The sequence below is a fragment of the Triticum dicoccoides genome, chromosome 3B, assembly GCF_002162155.2.
Source record: "Triticum dicoccoides isolate Atlit2015 ecotype Zavitan chromosome 3B, WEW_v2.0, whole genome shotgun sequence".
Classification (NCBI taxonomy): domain Eukaryota; kingdom Viridiplantae; phylum Streptophyta; class Magnoliopsida; order Poales; family Poaceae; genus Triticum; species Triticum dicoccoides.
Window position 1 is genome coordinate 300,147,005 of NC_041385.1, and position 25,886 is coordinate 300,172,890.

Sequence of the window (25,886 nt, forward strand, 5' to 3'; positions counted from 1 at the left end):
AGAGATGATAAATAATATTTTTGGTATTTTTGATAGATAGATGCAAAGTAAAAAGTAAAAGGCAAAGTAAAAGCAAAGCAAGTAAATAAAGTTATAGAGATTGATATGATGAGAATAGACCCAGGAGGCATAGGTTTCACTAGTGGCTTCTCTCAAGAGCATAAGTATTCTATGGTGGGTGAACAAATTACTGTTGAGCAATTGACAGAATAGAGCATAGTATGAGTATATCTAGGCAATGATCATGTATATAGGCATCACGTTCAAGACAAGTAGATCGAAACGACTCTGCATCTACTACTGTTACTCCACTCATCGACCGCTATCCAGCATGCATCTAGAGTATTAAGTTAAAAACAGAGTAACGCCTTAAGCAAGATGACATGATGTAGAGGGATAAATTCATGCAATATGATAAAAATCCCATCTTGTTATCCTCGATGGCAACAATACAATACGTGCCTCGCAACCCTTTCTATCACTGGGTAAGGACACCGCAAGATTGAACCCAAAGCTAAGCACTTGTCCCATTGCAAGAACTACCAATCTAGTTGGCCAAACCAAAAAGGATAATTCGAAGAGACTTGCAAAGATAACTCAATCATACATAAAATAATTCAGAGAAGAATCAAATATTTTCCATAGATAATACTTGATCATAAACCCACAATTCATCGGTCTCAACAAACACACCGCAAAAAGAAGAAGATTACATCGAATAGATCTCCACGAGAGAGGGGGAGAACATTGTATTGAGATACAAAAAGAGAGAAGAAGCCATCTAGCTACTAGCTATGGACTCGAAGGTCTGAAGTAAACTACTCACACTTCATCGGAGGGGCTATGTTGTTGATGTAGAAGCCCTCCATGGTGGATGCCCCCTCCGGCGAAGCTCCGGAACAGGCCCCAAGATGGAATCTCGTGGATACAGAAGGTTGCGGCGGTGGAATTAGGTTTTTGGCTCCTCGTCTGATCGTTTGGGGATACGTAGGTATATATAGGAGGAAGGAGTACGTCGGTAGAGCAACAGGGGGCCCACGAGGTAGGGTGGCGCGCCCAGGGGGGCGCACTCCACCCTCGTGACCGCCTCTGGCACTTCTTGGAGTAGGGTCCAAGTCTCCTAGATCACGTTCGGTGAGAAAATCACGTTCCCGAAGGTTTCGTTCCGTTTGGACTCCGTTTGATATTTCGTTTCTTCAAAACACTGAAATAGGCAAGAAAACAGCAATTCTGGGCTGGGCCTCCGGTTAATAGGTTAGTCCCAAAAAAATATAAAAGCGGAAAATAAAGCCCAATATAGTCCAAAACAGTAGATAAAGTAGCATGGAGCAATCAAAAATTATAGATAAGTTGGAGACATATCACGGGCCACCGCGCCATCACCCTCAAGACAACGCTCCAGGCCGAAATGCATGGCATGTGGGGCGCTACGACGAGAACCGTGGGGTTGCGGTGCTAGAAGCTTATGTGCCCCACATGGTGGATCGAGGGTGCGCATTGGAAGAAGACCATGGCTCGTTCCTTGGGCCAGGCTGGGGCGAGGAGCCACCAGAAGCTAAGCTCTTTCAGGAGCCCCAAGAGGGCCTCGATGGCCACGCCGGAGGCAGCAACTATCTGGTACCACTACTTCCTCAGGAGCAAGCTTATGCTAACCATGGGTCGAGGAGGTACAGGTCGCCGCAGCAGATGGCTGCCCCAATGCTGCAGTCTCCTACCCTCGGGAGGAAGGCACCGGGGGCTACAGGAGAGGGGCCGAGATTCGGGTTCATCCACACGGCACTCGTCACCAGGCGCACTCCGGAGGTAGGCCCTTTGCCGGGGAGGTGCCACAGGGCCTGCCCCCGGCAGAGGACCCATGGCCGTTGGTGGAACCGCTGGCGACCGCTCTACCCCATTGGCGTCGTCCTTGGTTTCTGATCGCCGTCAATGGCGGTAGAGTGCGGCGCAAGGCGGGGCCCTTGTCAGTGTCAAAACCGGCGGATCTCGGGTAGGGGGTCCCGAACTGTGTGTCTAGGCGGATGGTAACAGGAGACAAGGGACATGATGTTTTACCCAGGTTCGGGCCCTCTCGATGGAGGTAAAACCCTACTCCTGCTTGATTAATATTGATGATATGGGTAGTACAAGAGTTGATCTACCACGAGATCAGAGAGGATAAACCCTAGAAGCTAGCCTATGGTATGATTGTTGTTCGTCCTACGGACTAAAACTCCCCGGTTTATATAGACACCGGAGAGGGCTAAGGTTACACAGAGTCGGTTACAATGGGAGGAGATCTACATATCGTATCGCCAAGCTTGCCTTCCACGCCAAGGAAAGTCCTATCTGGACACGGGACGAAGTCTTCAATCTTGTATCTTCATAATCTGGGAGTCCGGCCAAAGGTCATAGTCCGGCCATCTGGACACCCCCTAATCCAGGACTCCCTCAGTAGCCCCCGAACCAGGCTTCAATGATGATGAGTCCGGCACGCAGATTTGTCTTCGGCATTGCAGGGCGGGTTCTTCTCCAAATCCCATATATCTGTCGAATAGTGTCCGGCTTTTGATGAATGTCACGCTCCTCGGCTTCTGCGCCCAATAATGGCCATTTCCCATGTGTCAAAAGAGTGTGAAAAGATAGGGGTTCTTTTTTCATTTACCCCCTTAGCTGCGCAACGGGGCCGCCTATAAAAGAGACAGGGATTTTAGATCCGAAATCACATCATCTTCCCTCCGCGAGCATCCACCGGAGCGCATTCCACAAAGATCCATTCTACCATGGCCGGTCAACGCAGCTCCTCCTCTCGCCCTTCCAGCCCTCGGCCCGGAGATTGGGAGAGGTGTTCCGTCCCGCACAGCGAGCTAGTAGCGCTCCAAACCAAGGGGCTCCTCCCCCCAGCGTACATGGTCCTAGTTTGAGCCGGGCTTGCTACCTATAGTGGCGGAGAACACGTGGAGAGCATCCCCAATCCCTCCAAAGGAGAGCGGGTGTGCCTTGTCCCTTATTTGATAAGAGGGCTCAGATTTCCAATTCATCCGTTTCTCCGGGGGTTACTATAGTTGTATGGTCGCCAGTTACACCACCTCACGCCTGCCTCCATACTGCATATTGCAGGCTTTGTGGCCCTTTGGGAGCTGTTTTTGGGCATCAAGGCCCATTTCGCGCTGTGGAAGAGGTTGTTCTGCCTCGTGCCCCGCTCTCAGGAGGGGTCGATTTATCAAGTGGGCGGAGCCGAACTATGGCGCGTCGCCAGGACCGGATATCTATCTGGAACCCCAAAGAAGGCGTCCGAGGACTGGCCTTCAGAATGGTTTTATATAGACGACGTCCCTCTGTCGGACCGTGTACGGATCAGCCTCCCTGAGTTCAACAATGCCCCATTAAAGAAACACCTCAGCTGGCATCCACGGAGCCCCCAGAGGGAAACTGGCAGGGACGTCCTTTACCTGATGAGCCGGATAAGGTTGTTAGCTCATTCTGGACTGACCATGATCGAAGTCATGGCCACATGCATTATGCGGGGGGTGCAGCTGCTTCAGTACAGAGGCCACCCCATGTGGGATTTCAACGGGGAGGACGACTCCACCCGGTGCGGCTGCAAGGGGTCGGATTCAGCTGCCACTCTAATGAAGATCTTATCTGCTTTGTACAAGGGAGAAGAGGAGGAATTCCTTCGTGTCAACCCACGGGGCGGATTCTCTATGTACAATCCTCCAAGCTGGGTAAGCCAACACTTTTACTTGTCTGTCTGTTTTAAAATTCCCATAGTTAAGTACTTAGTCTAGCAATGTTAATGCAGGAGCTACGCCAGACTGTAAAGGAGATAAACAATCCTCCCCCTCAACCCGAGGACCCGGAATGATCCCTGGACCCAAACCTCCAAGAGGACCCGGACATATGCGTGGAGCTGAATAATGGGGTGTTTCATCAAATGAGTAAGGACAACACCTTAGTGGTCGTTACGGTCGATTATCCCGGTCTACTTCCCGCCTCACAAGTAATCGAAACCGAAGTTTTAATACTTTCAAGAGGATCCATTCGTGCTTATTTTTGATTGCCGTATACCAATGGCGTTTTTTGCAGGGAAATCCTTGAGGCGGAGGGCCGAGCCCGCGGTGGCTAGCCAGCAAGGGCCATCGAGGCCCAGCGGGCTGAAAAGAAGTGCGGATCCGATCGAGATGTTGGTGCAATGGTACGGCGTACGACTTTAATGCCTAGGGTGCATGCCTTCAAGGCATACTAACGTTCATGTTCTCTTCAGGAAGAAGAGCGCACGCCGGACTATATCCACCGGCCAGGCTTCAAGGTTGGGTCCGGGAGCGGAGGCGAACATGGGGCGTGCACCGGATGCTCCTCTGACAGAGGACATGGACGGGCTATCTGCCACCAATTCAGAGGTGGAGAGTGCCATGAACCACAGCCCTCGCCGGACTGTTCTTCGCGACGCATGTTTTTCCCAAGAGGCGTTGGACGCCTTTAATACGGGAGATGCGTACCTCTGTGCCGCTCAAAATGGTCTAGCCAGAGCCACAAAGCAGTATGTAAAAGACATACGGGTGAGTAAATCTGATGGTTATATATGTCAGTAGCCCCCGAGACTTGAAACAGTTAAAATAACTGATTTAAGGATCATTTGATATGCAGGATCTTACAAAAAAGAATATGCAACTGTCCCAGGAGCTGGAAGAGTGCAAAGCCCAACTTAAGGCCGCACTAACCGCCAGAAAAAATGCCAAGGGGACCCCCTCAGGTAATATATGCTTGGAAAGATAAGCGTGTTGTGAAGTGTGGCATGTGTGCAATTCTGACAATAACAGCACAGATGGGGCCGGAGTGGGTCTGGACAAGCAACAACTCTTACGCCAGTTAAAGGCCGGCGAGAGCGTGCGTATGCGGGTGAGGCAAGAGAAGAACAAGCTTCAAGATGCCAATACCCAGCTGGGCGAGGAACTAAAGGATGTTCGTGCTCAGCTGTCGGATTCCATGAAGGAGAATCGGCGACTTCGACGCGACATTTTTAGTAAGTGCTTGAGCGAATCTTCGAAAAAGAGTTCGGCGAGGAAGTTGATTGACAGAGTTATGTCTGTAGGTATGCTGACAGGTTAGCCTGTGGAGGAAATGCCCGGTTCTACGGGTGACCTTCTTCCCGAGCTATCACAACTGCACAAACGAGTTTGGCAGGCGATGCGAGGCGTCGTCCAGTCCTTGTGGCCATCCCTCTCCATGCCCGAAGGCCTTGGAGAGCTTGCAGACAAGCTAAAGGGAGCGCGGCAGCGCTTCCGATTATGGAAGATTTCGGCCTGCCGTCAAGGCGCCCGGGAGGCCTGGGCCATGGTGAAGACGCGGTACACGAAGGCTGACCCAAACCACATGCCCGAGGTCGGACTTGTGGGGCCCGACGGGAAGGAGATCCCTGTCAGTTTAGTGTACGGCCAGGTAGAGCTGGCCGCCAAGTATTCCCAATAGGACTATAAATTGGACAGCCTGTTGGATGGTATTGAAGAAGAATATACCTAGTCAAATTGACTATGTAATTTAAAATGACATGTAAAATTCCTTCTAGCCGGATTGTAGATCATTTGTCATTGCGGACCTTTTCGCTTCAACCTCTGGACCCGATAGTCCGGAGTGTGTCCGAATACCCTCTCGGTTATGTAAGAACCGGGGCATGTCTGGAGACCAGGCGTAGGGGTCATAAGTGCTTTAGCAGACAAGTGCCCAACTAGTTATATTATATTACATGGTTAGTAAGAAACATCTTCCAGGGAGAATAGTTCCGTTAGGGGTTCCTTTCCCTGGGAGGCATGCCCTAAAGTGCATGTCCGGACTGCGAAAAAAGAGCAGAAAAGCATCTGGGAGCAGATAAATAAACAAGTGAAAAATCATATTTTAGTTCACCGATTGAATATTCCCTTAAGAACGCTAGCTTTCGGCTTCACCCAGTCTGAGGGACACATCCGGTTGACCCGGCAGTAACAATCGCAGAGGTGCTCCCTTTACCACCTAGCCGAACAATCGGGAATGTAGGGGTAAGCACAGGAGCCAGGCAACCCAGCTTGGCCAAAACTTAAGTCATATCGATGCATATAATGGTGAATAAAAGGTTCATGCCGAAGTGTCACACATGTGTTGGGCATGAGGCCCGTGTATATAAGCTTCTGATAAAGAAGCCCCCATGTATAGTGAGCGCGGGTGGCGCGTCAATTATGTGCGAACAATGCGCAAGCGAGACCTTAAAGGCTTGTAAGAAAAAGGGAGGGAGAAGGAGAGAAATATAAGGCAGCTAATTTGTAAAAAAAAGGACAAAGGAAGGAGACGAACACAGAGTCCGGCGCTAGGCGTAGAATCTTTGTAGGCATGCTGTGTTCCATGGGTTCGGCTCGAGTCGGTTATCCGATGCGTTTCGCAGACGGTACGCTCCACCAGTCAGGACTTGGTCGATTATGAAGGGCACTCCCATTTGGGCTTGAGTTTGTCCTTTTTCTTGTCCGGCAGGCATAGAACTAGTTCGCCAACATTGTAAGTTTTGGCACGTACTTCTCTGCTTTGATATCTTCGAGCCTGCTGTTGATAGAATGCAGAACGGGCTTTTGCCACGTCGCGCTCCTCCTCCAATGCGTCCAAGCAGTCCTGCCGATCGAGATTGGCTTCTCTTTCTTTGTACATGCGCATGCGAGGTGAGTCATGGATTATGTTGCAGGGCAGGACTGCCTCTGCGCCGTATACCATAAAAATGGTGTGAATCCGGTAGTGCGATTCGGCGTGGTCCGTAGCCCCCAGAGTACGGAGTCTAGCTACTCTACCCAGTGCGTGTTAGATTCCTTGAGGGATCGCACTAATCTAGGTTTGATGCCGCTCATGATTAGACCATTGGCTCGCTCGACTTGACCGTTAGTTTGTGGGTGATAGACTGAAGCGTAATCGAGCTTAATGCCCATGTTTTTGCACTAGAGTTTAACCTCGTCGGCCATAAAGTTTGTGATGTTGTCAGTAATGATGCTGTGGGGGACGCCATAACGGCGTACGACCCCTGATATGAAGTCTATCACTGGTCCAGATTCGGCCGTCTTGACAGGCTTCGCCTCTATCCATTTGGTGAATTTGTCCACAATGACCAGTAGGTATTTGTGCTTGTGGGTTCCTCCTTTGAGGGGTCCAACCATGTCAAGTCCCCAAACTGCGAAAGGCCAGGTAATGGGTATAGTTTGGAGGGCGGTAGGTGGCATGTGGCTTTGATTAGCAAATAATTGGCAACCGACGCATCGCTGGACTAAGTCCTGAGCATCTGCTCGGGCCGTCGGCCAATAAAATCAAGTACGGAAGGCCTTGCTTACAAGGGCCCGGGCTGCAGCGTGGTGTCTGCCGAGTCCGGTGTGAATTTCAGCCAGAAGGTTCCGCCCTTCTTCTTCGGAGATACACCTTTGAAGTTCTTCGGCCGCTAGGGCTTGGGATAATGCCTTGAGGGCCTGTGCGGTTGTCTTGTTTTCGGCGCGGAGCGCTATGTCCGGATCACTAGCAAGAGTGATGATTCCGTTAGGTCCGGGCATTTTGAGCTTCATGTACCCATAATGGGGTATAGCTTGAAAATTTGTGAGTGCCTCCCGTCCTAACAGAGCGTGGTATCCGCTGATGAACAGGGCCACTTGAAATGTGACCTCCTCGTATCTATAATTATCCAGCGTGCCGAACACCACATCCAGTGTGATTTTTCCTGTACAGCATGCTTCCCGACTAGGGATTATTCCTCTAAAGGTTGTGTTGCTTTGCTCAATGCGGCTCCAGTCTATTTCCATTTTTCGGAGGGTTTCCTCATAAATGAGGTTCAATCCGCTACCACTCTCCATGAGTACCTTGGTAAGCCGAAAGCCGTCCACTATCGGACTAAGGACCAGTGCGGCTGGTGCTCGGGCAGTCCGGAATTTAGGTTCGTCACTGGCATTAAAGGTAATAGCCGTGTTACTCCATGCGTTTATTGTTGCTACCTGGTAGACTTCGGTAAGGCTTCAGAGCATTCGTTTCCGCACATTATTTGATGCGAAAGTCTCGAAGACTGTTGATACCGTACTGGTATTCCTGGGGTGGTTTTCTGTGGATTCTGGAGTTAGAAGCTCCTCACCACTTCTGGCCACCTGCTAGAGTATCCAACATGCTCTAAGGCTATGAGTTGGTGTGGCGCCCTTTGTACTATGAATTTTAAAGGTCCGTTGAGCCAGCCCTCCAGCACGGTTCCATACCCTATGGAGGGTTTTTGTTTTTTGTTGTTTGGCCCAGGTGCCTGGCGGTAATGCGCCCTTTTATTTCAGATCGAGATTGTATTCAGGGCCGGATTGTCCCAGAATTTTGTTTCGGTTTTCCGAACACTTTCTGTCGCACAGTACTTTCATACTATGGATGCCAAGTCAGCGAGGCGTGTGATTTCACGGCGACTTATGGCATTGAGGATTCACATGTCCGTGCAGTTATTGCAGAAGGATGAAATTGCATCCTCCTCGCGGCAGTCCTCTATCCTGTTCATGACTAGGAGGAATCTGGCCCAGTAATGATGTACTGTTTCTCTGGGCACTTGCCGAATTTGGGATAGATCCCTTATATTTGGGTGGGCGGGTGGATTTAAATACGGAACCTCGCCTGATCTGAGACTCAGGGGCCAAGAAATTTCCGAACTCGGAAGCTTGGGTACTTGGATGTTGTCCAATGAGTCAGGCCTGCTGCCTGACTTTAGGTTCAGGGCTTGAGTGACGTCCTCCCCTCCGCGGGTATCCGGCTTGGGGGGGATCAGGAATCCGGACATATCTGGTCCTTAGGATGGGTGAGGATTCTCCACATTGTTCCTCCACCACTTCGATGTGGTGGGTGACCCGGGGAGAGTCAATCTCTCTCGGGTCGGGTTTAAGCCCAATCTAACCGTAGTCTGTAGCGACTCCCAGGGTGGCGATGTGATCCAAGAGCTCATTTAAGGAAGAGAGCTCCATCGGATCTAACTGCTCGGCGAGTTCCGAGTTGACGTGGAGATTGCTTTCGATGACCCGAGAAGTCATCGTCGGTGCAGCGGCCGAACAGGCGGTCATTAGAAAACCGCCTAGCCGGAGAGTTTGGCCAATAGCCAAAGCTCCTTCAGCGACAGCGCCGTCTTTAAAGACGGGGTGCGGCATCCCTCCTGATGGTGACGACACAGAGGAACTCTCAGTGAAAGCACCAATGTCGGTGTCAAAACCGGTGGATCTCGGGTAGGAGGTCCCGAACTGTGCGTCTAGGCGGATGGTAACAGGAGACAAGGGACACGATGTTTTTGCCCAGGTTCGGGCCCTCTCGATGGAGGTAAAACCCTACTCCTGCTTGATTAATATTGATGATATGGGTAGTACAAGAGTTGATCTACCACGAGATCAGAGAGGCTAAACCCTAGAATCTAGCCTATGGTATGTTTGTTGTTCGTCCTACGGACTAAAACTGCCCGGTTTATATAGACACCGGAGAGGGCTAGGGTTACACAGAGTCGGTTACAATGGGAGGAGATCTACATATCGTATCGCCAAGGAAAGTCCTATCCGGACACGGGACGAAGTCTTCAATCTTGTATCTTCATAATCCGGGAGTCCGGCCAAAGGTCATAGTTCGGCCATCCGGACACCCCCTAATCCAGGACTCCCTCAGCCCTCGTCTGGCGATATGAAGCAAGGACGGTACATGTGAAGAAGGCTCAGTGCCTGTGAAGCTCGTCGCCCCGTGACACTCTCACGTAATAATGAGTGGGGTTGTACACGCCCCGGAGTCTCCAGAGAGCCTCCCTTGGGCCTCGGGGGCTCCCGCCCACGCCCAGTGGCAGCACTTAGCTCTGCGTTGGTGAGAAGACGTCGAAGACTAGACTAGGTGCCGGACGCGGCTTTTTGCCTTTTGCCTTTTCCACTGTTGTCAAGTTTCTTCAATTTGAATTTAAGTTGGATTTGACCTTGAGACTTGCGTGTGTCTGGGGAAGGGGTGCTTAGTATCGTTCGAGCAATCTCTCGTGTTTTGGTTTCGTCTTTACGTCCATGTTAGCGTCAGCTGCCTCCCCTCGCGAGCCCCTCGTGAGCCGGGCCAGGCCAGACACATCTACAATATGGACCGCTGTCGCTGCACCCTCTACGGAGGTTCTCACCGTAGAATCAATGGGATCACCTAGAAGACACTCGAGGCATTGCGGCCCCCACAGACCCACTCGGGATTCTTCAGGGTTAAGAGGTAAACATGTCGGCTGACCCATCGCCGGGCCAGTAGCTAAGCTCGCACACAGTGTTACGCTTACATGGATATTGATCGCAAACCTTTACATGAGGGGCTTTCCCTCCCAAAATGCTCTTGCAGTCTTCAGGGCCAAGCCCGAACTTCCTTCACGCAGTGTAAATAGCGGTGACGTACTATCAGTCAGACATATCACTCGCTGCATCATCTGGGGCGCATCCAGAGGCGCCGCTGGTGTCGCTGGCATCATCACCATCACCACCAACACCTCCGCCAGCGCCAGGCGCGTCCACCACGCCGCATTCATCGGCGGCCACAATCACGCCATCATCATCAGATGCACAGGCCCTAACGAGGGCGTCCACGTTGTCCTTCACCCATTGCGCCAGGTCACCCTGGATGGCTACGGGTACAGGAGCAATGGCGGTATCGAAATCGAAGTGTGGATCCTTGTCCTGCAGATGGCTGAAGACACAGGAGAAGGCACGCCCAAGCAAGGCTCGGCTCCTCTCGTCGATGAGCCAACGAGACCTCTCGGAGCGGTTCTCCAGAAACGTCACCACGTCAGTGAAATATTGGAGGTTGCCGGCATAGTTGGTCTCATGCGGCACCTCGGCAGTGGCCTCGCAAATGTTTCCCAGGGCCGTGTTAGCCCGTTCCCGGAGCATTCAGACCATGGGGCCGTGCTCATGATCTAGAACCCGCCTCTGACGGATCTCGTCCTCATTCTGCCACGCGATGGCCTCAGCGCCATCAACCCTCTGTCGGAGAAGAAGCAGCTCAGCGCGGGAAGAGGCCAGCTTCGCCTGTGCTGTGCCAAGGGCGGCCACGGAGAGGTCCGCACCCCGCGTCACTTCGGCCAGTTTGGCCCTGAGGACCGCGGTCCTACCCTCAGCTTCGGCCCTGATCAGCGGCCGACCTCTTCCTGGGACCCGAACGAGCTTCCGCCACGCAGCGGCCGACCTCTTCCTGGGCTCGGGCTTCGCGCGCGGCGATGTCATCCTCCGCCTGAGCCACCAGGCGCTCCCTCGTCTCCAACCGCTCAAGGTCAAGGTTGCGCTCGGCGGCCTCCAGCGTCAGTGTTTCCTCGCGCTTCTAGGGCTCCGCCTGGTCGACGGAGGCCTCCTTCAGTGACATAAGGGCCGCCTGGCACAGTTCCACTTGCTCCTCCAGAGAGTTGCTCCAGGCTTGGAGCTCCCACACGCGCTCCTCCGCATCCTTGCGTCGTGGGTCTGCTTCCCGGGCCTCCTCGACAACTCAGGAGCAGGCCTCTCGCGAGGCCACCAGTGACGCTTCAGCCTTCACATTGTCAAGTTCACGCTGGTGACGCGCAAAGGCAACGGTTACCTTCAGCTTGTGCCTCTCTTCAGGGAGGCGCAAGCCTTCGGCCTCGAGGCGTGCATCCTCGCCAGCAAGCTCCGCTCCGATCCGGCTTACTGCATCCATCGCCCCCTGGAGGAATTCTTGGCGAAGGGCGCGGCGCTCGCGAGGACGCCTGAGTACGTCTCTCGTGTCGTCCTCCGCCACTGGCGAACCCGGGGGCACTGGGGCGGCATGCCCCCTCCTGGCGCAGGGCTGGGGGCTGGGGCCTGGCACCGGTCCGTCCCAAGAAGAGAAGCTTAGGACTGACTTCAACCAATCGCCGTTCACAATCAAGGAAGGAGCACGGGGCAAGCTGGTTGTGCCCCAGGAGAACCCGTGAACGGAGGACAGTAGGCGCGCAGGCTCGAGATGCCTAGCAGGACGGGCCACTTCCCCAACTGGCCGAGTGGCAGGGGTGCCGCTCGAGCTCGGCACGCCTAGGGTCAGCAGCGAGAGCAAAGCTTGGGGGGATGGCTCCTTGGCCGTCTCTGCGAATTCAGCAGGAAGGACCCTGAAAAGGCTGCGATCAGCTGCGAAAACAGAGAAATAACGGAGCAAAGAAAGAAGAGGACTTACTCATCCATGGCAAATTACTTCCTACGCTTCAACAGGCGGCAAGGGCGATATTCACCACCCAAGGCCTCCTTCCTCTTGCGGAGGGCCTCGAAATCTACTCGAAACCGACCTAAGCGCTTGGCGCAGGGGTCGGTCTGTGGCATGGGGGAGGCGTCAAGGTGATCGGCGTTAGGGGGACTGGCCTGAGGAGCGCCACCGGGCACCGCCTCATGAGGGACGACCGGGGCCTCGGGAGCCGTAGGCCGCACCTCCTCTCCTACCACTGCTCCAGGATGGGCTTCATGAGATGTCGCGTCCAGAGCTCCACGCGGCATCAGCACCTCCTCAACATCATCCCCTTTGGCTCCCGGCGGTTCTCGTCTCCCCGCTCCATCACCTGAGACAGGGCTGCTTTGGGCAACCGGAAGAGCAACCATAGCGACAGGATTCTCACGGGGCCCCCTGAGGCCAGTCGGGCGCAACCCCCACTCGTCGAAGCAGGGCATCTGCTTGATGAAATCGGCCCTGCCCGAACAAAGATACAGGAGGGCACCATCATGTCGAAGGCTGCCTAGGGAAGGGTCGCCAGTCAGGACCTTGAGCATCGTCCTTAGTGCTTCGGGCGCCAGGTCCTCCTCCTGGAGCAGCATGCGGTCTTTGTGCCCCGCATAGTCCCACATCCGGCGAGAGTGGCGCTGGAGAGGAGCAATGCGACACTGGAGGAACTCCTTCACCACCTTGGGCGCCGTCACGTTGAGCGCCCTCAAGGTCTCAAAACGGTGCCAAACGAAGACGAGCCGGGGGCTCACGAGCGCCTCATGACCCCAGCCTGAGCTGGGAACAGCAGGCGCGGTTCGGTGCAAGAGCAGGGGGCTGGTTACCCCAACATCCACATACATCCACCGCTCTCTGAACTTGACCTCGGAGGGAGGAAGGCCGAAGTCAATCCCTGAAGCAGCCGTCTCTGGCACGGCAAGGAAGCTCACACACCTCGAGCATTGAGTTGGGTCGCTCAGGCTCAAAGAGAAGAAGTGGTGCAGCAAGGCAACGGAAGGAGGAATGCCCACCATTGCCTCGCAAACAAAAGCAAAGGCAGCCAGGAGGGTAATGGACTCAGGCCCGAGGTGCATCATTTGGATCTGATAATGGGAGAGCACCGCATTGAAGAAAGCAGAGAAAGGGGGAACTAGACCCGCCCACAAGGCATCGGCAAAGAATCGGACCTCTGTGACGACCCTATCAATAGAAGCATGGGACACAGGCCAGGCCGTGGTCCGGCCACACTCATTGAAGATGGTGGCAAGAGCCAAACGGACCTTGTGCAGGGCCTCGGGATTGAGTATGATCGACCGATCAACGGCGGGGGCCACCGCCGGAGGCGAGCGGGACGAAGGAGAGGACTTCTTCCCCTTTTCCTTCTTCGTTGGCGCCATGGCGGGCGAAAGAGGGGAGAGCTCGAGTTGCATTGGAGGCGGAGGTTGAAGCTCGAGGAAGGAGGAAGGGCAGGAAGCGTGCGGGCGGTGAAAGGGGAATAGCTGTGTGCAACCACGGGTCCGCCTAGCCGGGCGCATAATGAGGCACCATGGGGAAGCGGAGACGCCCATGTCCAATCAACCGCCACGTGGCGCCAGAGGCCGCAGGCGGTTGGGGCCCGCGGTGCTTCGCACTTGCCCCTTGGCTTCCCTGCTAAGCCAAGCCCGCGCGCGCCTTGGGCCTGGGGGCTACTGTCGGCATTCTGGGAACGGGGGTCCCCAAACTTGCCTGCCTGTGGCCTGCAGCGTGGCTCAAGTGGGGGCCCAATGCAGCCCAGCTTCATCAGCTCAAGCTCAAGACCCTCGCGAGGGGCCAAGCCTCGCGGGGCGGACGACAGGAAGCTTCCTCAGGAGCAGCCTCCTCAGGCAGGCTCGCGAGGAGGCGGAGAGATCAAGGCAGGGTACCTCCCGAGGGGCCCGTGACACAAGCCATGATGATTGAAGGCCAGGAGGGCGCCGGCCTGCGCAGTGTCCTTGTTTCCCTTTTGGTTCAAAGGGGGCAAGCACACACCAAGGCATCAGGCAAAGGTTACCGTTTCGGTGAAACAAGACCAAGACCAGCAGAACGGCAGGATGGAGGTCATCGTGGAGCCTAGGGCAGCGTCATCGTCAGAGCCTTTGGCAGCCGAAGACCAACTTTTGTCAGGATAAGTTTACCAGATGCTCCCCTTCAAAATGGCCATTGTTGGCGCCCTTCCCTCTCATTATTTGGGAAGAGGCCCAGGGCCTCGCTCTATAAATAGGGCTAGCCACCACAGGGTAGAGGCATCGAGAAACAGATCGATCAGAGAGAGAGAGAAGCGACTGAACTCACTCAAGTAGTTCATCGCACCAGCTCAAGAACAGCCCCTCGCGAGGCTGTTCTCCCTTTGTACTCTTCACCATCAGCCCCTGAGGCAATCAACAACACCACACACTGGAGTAGGGTATTACACCACAATGGTGGCCTAAACCAGTATAAATCTCGTGTCCCTTGTGTGTTCATCTTTCTTGCTTAGATCCTTGCGAGACCTCGAGACGTGAGCTGGTAGGGGAAAGATCTTTGTGTGCACCCCAGTGTTCGAACCTCAAGGGTCTGCCAGAACCCGAACTCCGACAGAGCTCGTGGAGAGGGATGGTTGAACAGTAGCCGGTGGACTAGCGCACGGTGGAGGCTAGATGAACAGGAGCCCATGGATGAACAGGAGCAGGTGGAGGCTGGAGGAGGTAGATGGTGGCTGAACAGTAGCCCGTGGAGGCTGGAGAAGGTCGACGGTGGAGATGAACAGTATCTCGTGGAGTCCCGTTTTGTGGTACGCCACACCCCTCCCGATGAATAGGACCCCCGTTTTGACCGTAGCGCTCCAACACAAGTCTGTTTCCTCCGTTTTGCGGTACGCCACACCCCTACCGATCAACAAGACCCTGTTTCGACTGTAGGAGGTCCAACACAAGTCCGTTTCATCCGTTTTGCGGTACACCAGACCCCTCCCGATGAACAGGATCCTGTTTCGAACGTGGCCGGTCAAACACAAGGTCGTTTCCTTCGTTCTGCGGTACACCAAGCCTCATTTCCATTGCCTATTCCATCCAAGCCGGTTGGCTCCCACACGTTCCGTTGCCTCCCGATGAACATGACGCATTCCGTTGCCTCCCGATGAACACGACACATTCCGTTGCCACCCCATGAACACGACGAGGACGTAGTTTCTCTGTGCCGACCTTGCCATGTACACAAGCCCTGGCCGTACGTATGCGCGAGTAGGCGTTCGAGACCCCGCCCGTATGTATGTACGTGGCCGTATTTTCTTTCTTGCACCCTGGCTGTTGTACATACGTGTACATGCTACGTGCGCGCCTCTACTACGACACGTGAGCGCCTCTACTACGACACGTGCGCACCTCTACATCGACCAGTATGTACGTACACGTTCATGGCCAGAATGACAACGCTACCTACGCTCCGACCAGGTGGGTCCCGACTGTTAGGCACTTCCTTGCATGCGAAGATGTAGCTGGTGGGTCCCAGCAGTCAGGGGGTGACTCATTATTTTTTTGCCCGGAGGCACTTCCTACCGTGTGAAGGTGTAGCTGGTGGGTCCCAGCAGTCAGGGGGAGACGTTTTTTTGTGAAATATGGTGGCTCGTCCGGTGGGTCCCTGCTGTCAGGTGGAGGATTAATTATTTTGCGCGTAATAAGGAGGCACTTCCTTGCAGCCGCCATGGACCCAGCTGTCAGCCTCTCCACGTACAGTACTCTTCCGATGGAAGTCGTTCCTTGACCATGTTGACCACACCACGCGGTGGACAACGGCGAGGCCTAGGAGCATGTAGAACGACCGGTGCTGCTTTGGGCGGCTGGAGCAAGAAGACCAGAGGTTGAAGAAGCACTACGGCCATTGGACGGACATCGTACGGTCACGGGAGCTGGAATCGTTTATATTGACTAAGCTAACAAATCCCTTCGTCCCCGTCAACTTAGTAGGCCCACAAGTCAGCCTCCCACCAAGGTGGGTCCCAGCTAGCAGGGGGAGTATTCATTTGTTTTGTGCGTAATTAGGAGGCACTTCCGGTGGGTCCGAGCTAATAGCGGGGGGAACGTTTTTTCACGAAATATGGTGGGTCCACAAGTCAGCCACCAAATCTGTCGGGTCCCAGCTGTCATCGAAAGGAATAGTTTTTTTTTCAAATAACAAGGAGGCACTTCCTACCGTGTGAAGATACAGCCGATGGGTCCCAGCTGTCAGGGGAAGGAAACAACTTAATAAGGAGGAACTTTCCTTGCGTGCGACCATGGACCTCGTGGGTCCCAGACGTCAGGCTCTCACATACAGTCCTCTTCGATGACTCTCGTTTGTTGACCACGCAGCACCGAGCGCAGCGAGGCAGTGGACGAAGGCGAGAACCCAGACTGGAACGACCCAGAGATGGGGAAGGCACGACAGTGGAGTCGCAGACGGAGAGGAGTGGGAAACTTGACTCGTTCAGGTGCGGGGTGGGCCTACACTCGGCAGAGAATAACAGGAGGTGCGGAGTGGAGGGATGGCATGGCCGTCAGCGAGGTAGCGTTTTGCTGTGAGGCGCGCAAAACAACGCCGCTGGACGCAAGAGGCTGGAGCAGGCGGTCCTGGCAGCGCTGGGGGAAGAAGACGAAAGATTGAAGAAGAATGCCGGCCATTGAATGTAAATCCAACGCCTTGCTTAGGCTTCGACCTACTGGCCCACATGTCAGCCAGTCCATTTGATTGTTTTAGTCCATTTGGTGGGCTGGGTGAAACAATGATGTAGCATCTATGCAACCCATTTATATATATGGTAGAATTTAAAGCCCATTTGCATTTTTCTCGAAATCCGCGACTTGCTGGGCTGGGTGAAAATATCATGTTGGGATGGACGGAGAAATGTTATAAAAACATAAACACATGATTGCACGTCTATTACTGCACTTGTCAGTAAAATCTTTGCAGGCTTACGCAATCACTAGGAGTTAACTTGCCAAGTTATATATAAACAATTATTATTATTATTTTGTAAGAACTTTCAATTTACGAAATAAAATATCATTTTAATTTGATGAGTTAATAGGACGTGGGGTATTATTATTTTTTAGGCTAGACGTGGGACAGTTGAGTTGGTTCTAGGGAAATGTACTGAGAGAAAACTCAATTTACATCAAAAAAGAAAGAGGAAGAAAATTCAGATATAGGTTTAGTGAAAAAAATAAAGGAAGTGGGAAGGTCTATAAAATGGTTGGATAAACGACAGGTTTAATGGACCTTATGTTACATCTATACCTACCTACTAATAAAGAAAGGTGTGTTTCGCCAAATTTTTGATCCGTTCACCGCCGAAAAGAATTTTTTTCTATTCGAGGTTCTACTAAATTTCTATGTGTTTGTCTGCTACAAAAAGATTTTTCGTACGTGGGCAACATGTTGGGCCCAGCGATGCCAGCCTACTTTTATTTCCGGCCCACGCAACTAGGAAAATTCTATTTTCCACACTAAGCGACAAATAGTCGGACTTTCGGACAGGACAGCCAATTGTGGGCTGGCCCATTTTTTTTCCTGTGTTGTTCTACTATTTTTATTCTCCTTTCCCTATCTCTTCTTTCGCTTCCAAGTATTCTTTCTTTTAGTATTTTGTTCATAAATATAAAGTCCCAAAAAACATTCAGAATAAAAAAAATAAAATTTTGCAAAATATTCAGAATTCCAAAATTTTGTTGCTATTTTGAAAAATATTCAGAACTTGCAAAAAAATTCCCATTTTTTCAAAAAGAATATTATTTTCCAAAAAAAATTGAGATTTCTAAAAATGAAATGGCTTTTCAACAAATGCTCCAAATTTAAAACTATTTTTGTTTTAGTGAAATTTTGAAAATTAAAAATAGTATTCATTTATAAAAGATACGGATTTTCTAAAAAAACTTTTGAATTTTCAACATATATTGCCATTTTAAAAAAATGTTTACAAATTCAAATAATGTTCATGTTTTTATAAAAAAAGTTGGTGTTTTCATAAAATGTTTGTGAATTTTAAAATATGTTCCCTTTCATATTTTGTTTGTGTTTTTCGAAAGTGTACATAATTTATAAAAAACAGTTTAGGATTCAAAACATTATTCATGTTTTTTAGAATATTCAGAAACTCCGTACTTTAAAATCCCCTTGATTGAAAGGATTGAAAGGAAAAGTAGATTGAATAACTCATGGGCCTTCTCTGTCGTACGATGACTTAACAAAACTCTTAAATGCTCTCGATTAATGAATGGAAAAATAGTGAATTGATTCCTTCATACGTGGCGGAACCGACAAGCTAAATGTTCATTTTCATGTGCACACAATGTTTTGCTTGTACATATAATTGTTGCTGACTTAAATGCATACTATTTTTTTCCCGTTGCAAAGCACGGGCATATGTGCTATATCTTCAATAAAAATTCTTATTTGTCTTACTACAGCGAGATAATACATCGTGGTCGTGACAACCGACTTCGAAACTTCATAAGTTCCATTACCAATTCGAGCTCCCTCATTAACTTTTTGTTACATCAACAAATTCGATACATACATGATGTCTGATTACAACTTATTTTTTACTTAATAAACCTCCACCCATTGAGAGACGAATGTCTTGCGGAGATGAAATCATCCTCTTATTCATTACCATTAAATGGACATGTAATCTAAAGTGAAATAACATCCAAATTTGACATCCTAAACTCAAAACTCAATTGCTAGGTTGTCGACCACTATCAGCAGCTGGCACGTTTGGAGGAAAAAGGCCTACCATGAGCTGTATCAGCAAAGATGACAGCAAATGTAGAGGACAACTCCTCTGCAAAGACAAAGATTTGGGCATCACTTTGTGGTGGCTCACTTCCGATGACCTAGAATGGGGGTGTGCAACGAGCCATCGAAGGTTGATTCCCAGATCTGGACAGGGCAAGGAGGTGTATCAGGGAAAGCTACAACCGAAGTTGACAATGGTGGCCAGAGCAACGCCGGGCTACGGCCAAAAACCTAACACAGAGAGATGCTCAACACCAAACAAAAAACAGCTTCAGAAGAGAACCGAGGACGAAGCAAAAGAAGATTTCACATGAAATCAAACCGTGGAAATGGCGACGAAAAAACCTCTCTGGACAGTTCCCGTTGACCGTCCAACCGAAACCCTCCTTCCACTAACCACCACCAACGGATACAGCCTTGAGAGCGAGCATCTCCAACACCATGTGTATATCATTGTTTATAATTTCAACAATAGTCTAACAATATTTATATATATAGACATCTAGTTTTCCATTGTTTCTATTTGTATCTTATATTTTAATATTATATATCTTATAACTTCATATTCAACTACCATTCCAACAATTATAATCTGACAGTGCAGAAGCGCAACAAATTTATTAAACTTTCATCTCCTCCCATAAGCAAAAAATCAATACAAATTTCATATAGCAAATCCAACAGCAGCTTCTCCAAATAAATATAACAGTGTGCTTTATCAATCAACAGTGACATCATTCCTTAATTAAACCCAATAGAAACGCCGCCGCCGCCTGTGCTTCCTCAACCAACAACAGCACCGTGAGCTCCCTTCCCACTCCTTGGCCTATACAAAAGTTAACGGAGACACCAAGCTGCTGCTCCCTTCCCCCTCTCTGCTCCTGCTTCCTCCGTCCGCTCCTGGTTGCAACCAAGCATGTGCTTCCTCCTCCTTGTGCTCTCGGTAGCAGACAAGTTGTGCTTCCTCCTCCTCCAGTCCTCTGGCATATGCAACCATGACCAGAGCTCCCAGTTACAGCCGCATCGATGACTGTTGCTCCCTTCTCTCTCCTCCGCGCAGACAACAAGGACAACCATGCCATCGACCTTAAGTTCCACCTCCCCTCCTCCAAATCCATGCCATTGCTCGCTGCTCCACCCATCCTCAAAGGATCCAGGACGGGTAGGTGTGCCAGTCGCCGACTCCGGCACAGATGCTATATCTGAGATATGAGCAGCAATCCATGGCAGATCCAGTCGTCTTGTCGTCATCGTAGCACGCCGCCCAACCGACCTCTCCCGTGAGCCATCAGAGAACTCCCATTCCCAGGGGCCCATGAAGGCACGCGGCACCCAGCAAATCCACAAGGATTCCACGGAAGACACGTACACATGAAAAACGAATACGCAGAGGACTCAGCTGCGAACACAACACGACTCACCCACTGTAAGCCGGGACGCACGCCCTTTTCACACCCTCGATTCACCAGAAGAGCTCATTTCACGGGAGCTTAGTATCTGTACAGATTAGTGAGATTATGTAAAACAAATAGGGAAACATCAGGGATGTTGCTTTATCTAAAATAAAGCTACAGACATATTTTTCCCTAATGTTAGTGCACCAAGTTCTGATTGTCTCTTGATGTACGCTGGAGGACAATTATATTTACTAACCTATTGCAACAAAAATCATTGAATACTTTTTTCAGCCTTTAATGCAAATGCCATGTCAAATACCCACAAAATATAAACAAGAAAATATGATGATTGAAGAGCTGGCTATAAAACGGTAAGAAGCTAGTATATATATATGTAAGAAAATAAGATATATATATATATATATATATATATATATATATATATATATATATATATATTATTGAAGGAAAAACATAGGTTCAGTTTTGCATTCTTATAGAAAAAAAGAACTGAGCTGTGCCTCATCTTGAAAAAACAAACATAACTTGGGCTGCTGATGTTATAGACAAGCTAGGTTGGGAGACCCAGAGGCCGCTAGATCCAAAAAACGTTGAAACATGTCGTGGGCTGCCCATGTTAAAAAAATGAGACCAACCCAAGGGCTAAACTTCGTTGGTGTTTTTTATAGGAGAAACTCCGCGAGCACCACACGTACAAGCCGGGACTTTAACTCGGGTGGGCTGGCAGCAACCTCAAGCTACCCATCCAATGGGTCGACGGCCCGTCCTCGTGGGATGCCCATGTTAAACAACAAAACCTAGGCCATGGACCTGGTGGGCCCAGGACTGCCAGCCTCTCAACGAACAGTTGTCTCCCGATTCCTCTTATTTTGCTGACCATGTTGGGAACGACAGACGGCGGCGCCACGGCGACAACACCAACGTCGAGGACAACGTCGAGACCGTCGACCGAACGAACCGGAGCGGGGGAAGACGCAGGCAGAGGGGAGTACGAGAGTTGACTTGTTCGGATGCAGGGTGGCCGGTGGAGCTCCTTGGTATCATTGTCTTCTTTCATGTTGGCGTAGCAGGGGTTAATGATGGTCTCGGAGAGGTCAACCACGGAGTCCTTCTCCTGCCCGTTACCGCTGATCTTGTATTGCTTCTGGATGTCGACAAGCTTGCTGCACCAGATGGCCGAATCGTCGCGTTCTTCTTTCTCTCCACCACATCGAAGGTGCAGTCGGCGCTGCCGATGAAACGGGCGAATGCTCTAGAACATCTGCTGGCCCTACAGCAGTGGTAGATGAGAACCTCGTCCCACACGCATACCTGGGCAACCGCGATCAGCTGGTCCCTGTCAGGAGACGAATGGATGGGCACAAGGTCTAGTCCGGCGACCTTGTGCTTTCTCGTCCTGTAGGTACTGCTCGAATTTAGCGAGGCAGAGCTTCACCGAATCCGGATTGTTGGTGTACATCACATTCAACTTGGTGCCGCCATGGGACTGCACGGAGAACTCAAAGGTGAACTCCTTGCTGAAGTCCATATCCAGCAGGCTCACCCCTCGGATCGCCATTGGAGTCTCTTCAAGTGAACGAGTGAGTAGGCGGCAGCAGCAGTTAGTTTTTCAGCTCTTGGGGAACTAGATTCAACAGTAAACTAAGTGTGTATAGGCGACAACAGTTATGACCCCTCCCTCACCCACTGCTTGTCCTACAGAATATGCACCCTCGACACATTCAAATGCCTCCATTAACAAACCTATTCCGGCCACACACGTCGGTTCACGAGCGAGTCTGTATTGGTACTGTAATAACAAGTGTTAGTGGTCAGTTTACTTAAAATTAATTATCTTTAATTAAAATGTATTCTTGAAACAAGCAACGCATTGGCTCGTTCTATCAGTGCCACAGGATCAACATGCACAACAATTAGAATTATTATTTTCAGGACGCACATGATCAGCACATTGGCCGCACTTTCACACAGACAATACTACCAAGTTTGAACAGTTTGTTATGGTTGTTGTCCTCTGCATCATAATGCCGTGTTTCCCAGCTTGCAAGATTCAGAACCAACAAATAAGATTCAAATAATAAGTACAACAAAGATGCCTACACATCTCATTGATTCCTGGCTTCCAAGATTCAGAACCAACAAATAAGATTTAAATAATAAGTACAACAAAGATTCCTACACAACTCATTGATTCCCACCTTGCAAGATTCAGAACCAACCCATTAGAGCCTTTTGATAAAGTGAATATCGAGATTAAATCCATCTTGGCTAGCCGTGTCATACAACCCAAGAACTTGGCGAATGCTCTTGACCATCACCACATCTGTAGTAGAGTATTCCTGTTTGCACAAATAAGAAAGACCATGAGTTTAGGACTCTAGCAGCCGTAGAGATGATTGTACAAACATTGGCCTTTTCTTTTGGTCACCAATTATATCTATGTTCCTGATGCGTCAATCTTTGACGCATCCCTTGAAATTACTATAATAGTGGCGCTAGTTGAAGAAAACTTTATTTCCAAAACGAAAAAAGATTGCGATAGAATAGCTTTATTTAAAAATACAACGTTGGCACAACATGACAAAGCACAATCATGTTGATAAAGGACAGTACTGACCGGTGTGAGGGGCCCTATGCTGCCATGACTCGATCTGGTGAACCTGCAACTCCACTCGGATGAGGTTAACCTCCAGCTCCAAGATTCAATCCATGCGCCTTTTTCTGCAGTTCACCTGAAGTGAAGCAAAGATTGCATCATTCAGCTAGCAAGAAGTACTTGCTCTCGTGAGCTGGCATGTTCTTCTTTAGTAGTTGCACTAAAATTGAGCAACATTAAGGTTGGTTGTCCTGCTCATGTAAGGTGCAACTATAATTTGCTTATCCTTTTGTGCATTTCCACTAACATAAAGTGCCATTGTGGTGACAGTGACAACTCATCTTGCATAGGATAATAAAATCTTGCACGAGATTACCAATAGAATTTGATGGAGATTTTGGGAACTCCAGTCACCATTTTGTGCAGTTGCACCAAAATTGAGAGATGTTTCCCACGTGACATTTTAGTTGAACTGCAGAAGACACTCATTCCAAAAAAGTGTTTTGTGCAGTTCACCAAAAGGTCACAATAGCTAAACAAGGTGAAATGGATATCCCTATCTGCACAAAAAGATAGAAAGTAAACAGTTGCTGGTCAATAAGAATATATGAAACATACACGAAATGAAAAGAAGCATCTTAATTATGTTCATGTCAATCACGCAAGGACAGTAGAAATTTTAAAATGTCAGTAATGCTTCATGTTACTAGAAGCATTATGATCGACTATGACATTCGTCAAATATGGGATTACTTTAATTGTGGCATTGCTTGTTTACCAGATACAGTAAGTCAACAACAGCTAAAGAGTTGGTTTAAGGGCATGGGACCATGGGGACACCAGGTCACTCAGCAGCGTAAAGAAGCAACTTAATTATCATACTTGGGAAAATAGCAGGAGTACCATTTGTTAACACAGTTTAATTGCATCATATCACTGGAGGCATTAGATTAACAATAACACTGGTTAGACATGTCCTTAAGGTAACAGTGTGATCGCTTCATTTTACATGCGCCCTTACATTAACAACAGAAAAAGGTTGGTAGAAGGACATGCGACAGTGGACGCATCAGCACAATGTACCTACAAAGAGGCATAAAGTGGTGATGCCGAGTTTGTTCATGCTCTGTGAGGGCAGCAAATCTAATCCTCGAGAACTTTTACTACATGAGGGCAGCAAATCTAATCCTGGAGAACTTTTACTATGTGAGGGCAGGAAATCTAATCCTTGAGACCTTTTACTATGTGAGGGCAGCAAATCTAATCCTGGAGACCTTTTACTATGTGAGGGAAGCAAATCTAATCCTCGACATACTCTGTTGACTTGTCCACCAGCCGCCACTTTCTGTCCATTTTTCAACCAATAATAGATTTGTTCCTTATCCAGTTAGTACTGAGTTCTCCCATTATTTCCCTTTTCAACCAAGAGACCGGTTGGGTACCCGGTCTCTACTACTTCCCCCTTGTTATTTCCTCTTTTAATCAAGTCCTAGATTCACGGTATGACTTTCCCCCCTTTCTTCGTTATTTGAACCAAGTCCTATATATGAATGCATGAAGTAGCTTTACCTCTAATAATACTAAAAATTTAGGTGGATTTGGAAGAGCTGATGGAAGTAGAAAAAGATGCACATGCAGACACGTTGGGAGCTGGGGCAGTAGAGCAAGGCCTCTTTCTAAGAACTTGCACATGAGGTTCGTCGGGATGTCGGTGGCGGCAGGTCCGATATGCGCACAATACTGCAGGGAGGAAGAACGGTCGGAGGACCTCCCGAGCCGGCGATGTGTCAGAGAGAATAGCACGGGCAGAGGATCGGGCCCCGCCAGCAGCTGTGGGTTTCCTCCCTCGGCGGCAATGACCGCGTGGACGATGCACCTTTTAGTCCTCTACACACACCGGCCAAAGGGACCCGGCCGGATCTGTGACCAGCAGTGAGCAGAGAGAAAATGTCGCTACCGCTGTCTTGTTTAGATCTAGAGATGATGAGGGAATGAAGAGAGCAACCCTAGTAAAGCAAGTGCTCAGGCCCCTACGTACATATATAGTGGAGTGATTATCTTTTTCTCTCCACAACAAGCATTTCAATTTGTGTACGTGGCATTAAAGAAAAGGAACTCTCTATTTAAGGTGACTACTGTACGACTCCTACTTACTACTAGTAGTACTAGTATTGTTCACTTCATCACCCTGCCCCTCCATTCATTGAACAACCCCACGGGTGAATAAAGATACAGTAAGTATTTATATAGAACGAACAAGCTCGAACTATTTTCGCGTAGTTAAAAGTTGAGGGAGGGGCTTTTCCCGGGCAGTACGTGCGGCAGTTTCGGGTAGGCGGTTTGACAGAGAGGCGAGGAGGGTGCGAGTGGCGGATTCTCAAACATACTGCTGGAAAGGTCGGGCTGTGCGATTTGACGACGCGTTACTGCTGGAAAGACTTGTGATATGACCACTCACTATAGTCATGAATTACTGGTGCTCCGACTGGGGTGATGCCCCCCTTCCGTTCCGCGCTCTAATCTGGTGCATGACACGTCGACCCGGATGCTGGCTCTCCCACATGTCGGCGAAGTATGTAGTAGTAAGAAGTAGCAAAGAATGATGCGGTATATACTACTACTACTACTCAGGTTGGAGGAGTGCGAACTACGACATCCGAGTGAACCAGCAGTGCAAACCACGGTAGCCCAGTGAACCAGCAGTAGAAAACAATGTGGTGATATGGCCACAAAAAATAATGTGCCACGGTCCACACTATACCATGTACAGTACCACTCCTCTTTGTTTGGATCCCTGAGTTAGAGCTAGTTTGGGTTGAAATAGCCTCAAATTATCGAAACACGAGGGGTTAATTTGAGCTAGTTTGCTCTAACCCAGCTAAAAAAACTAGCCCGGTGGAGAGGTTCTAATTGGGTTAGTTATCCTTGGGCCCACTAAAAGAGAACTA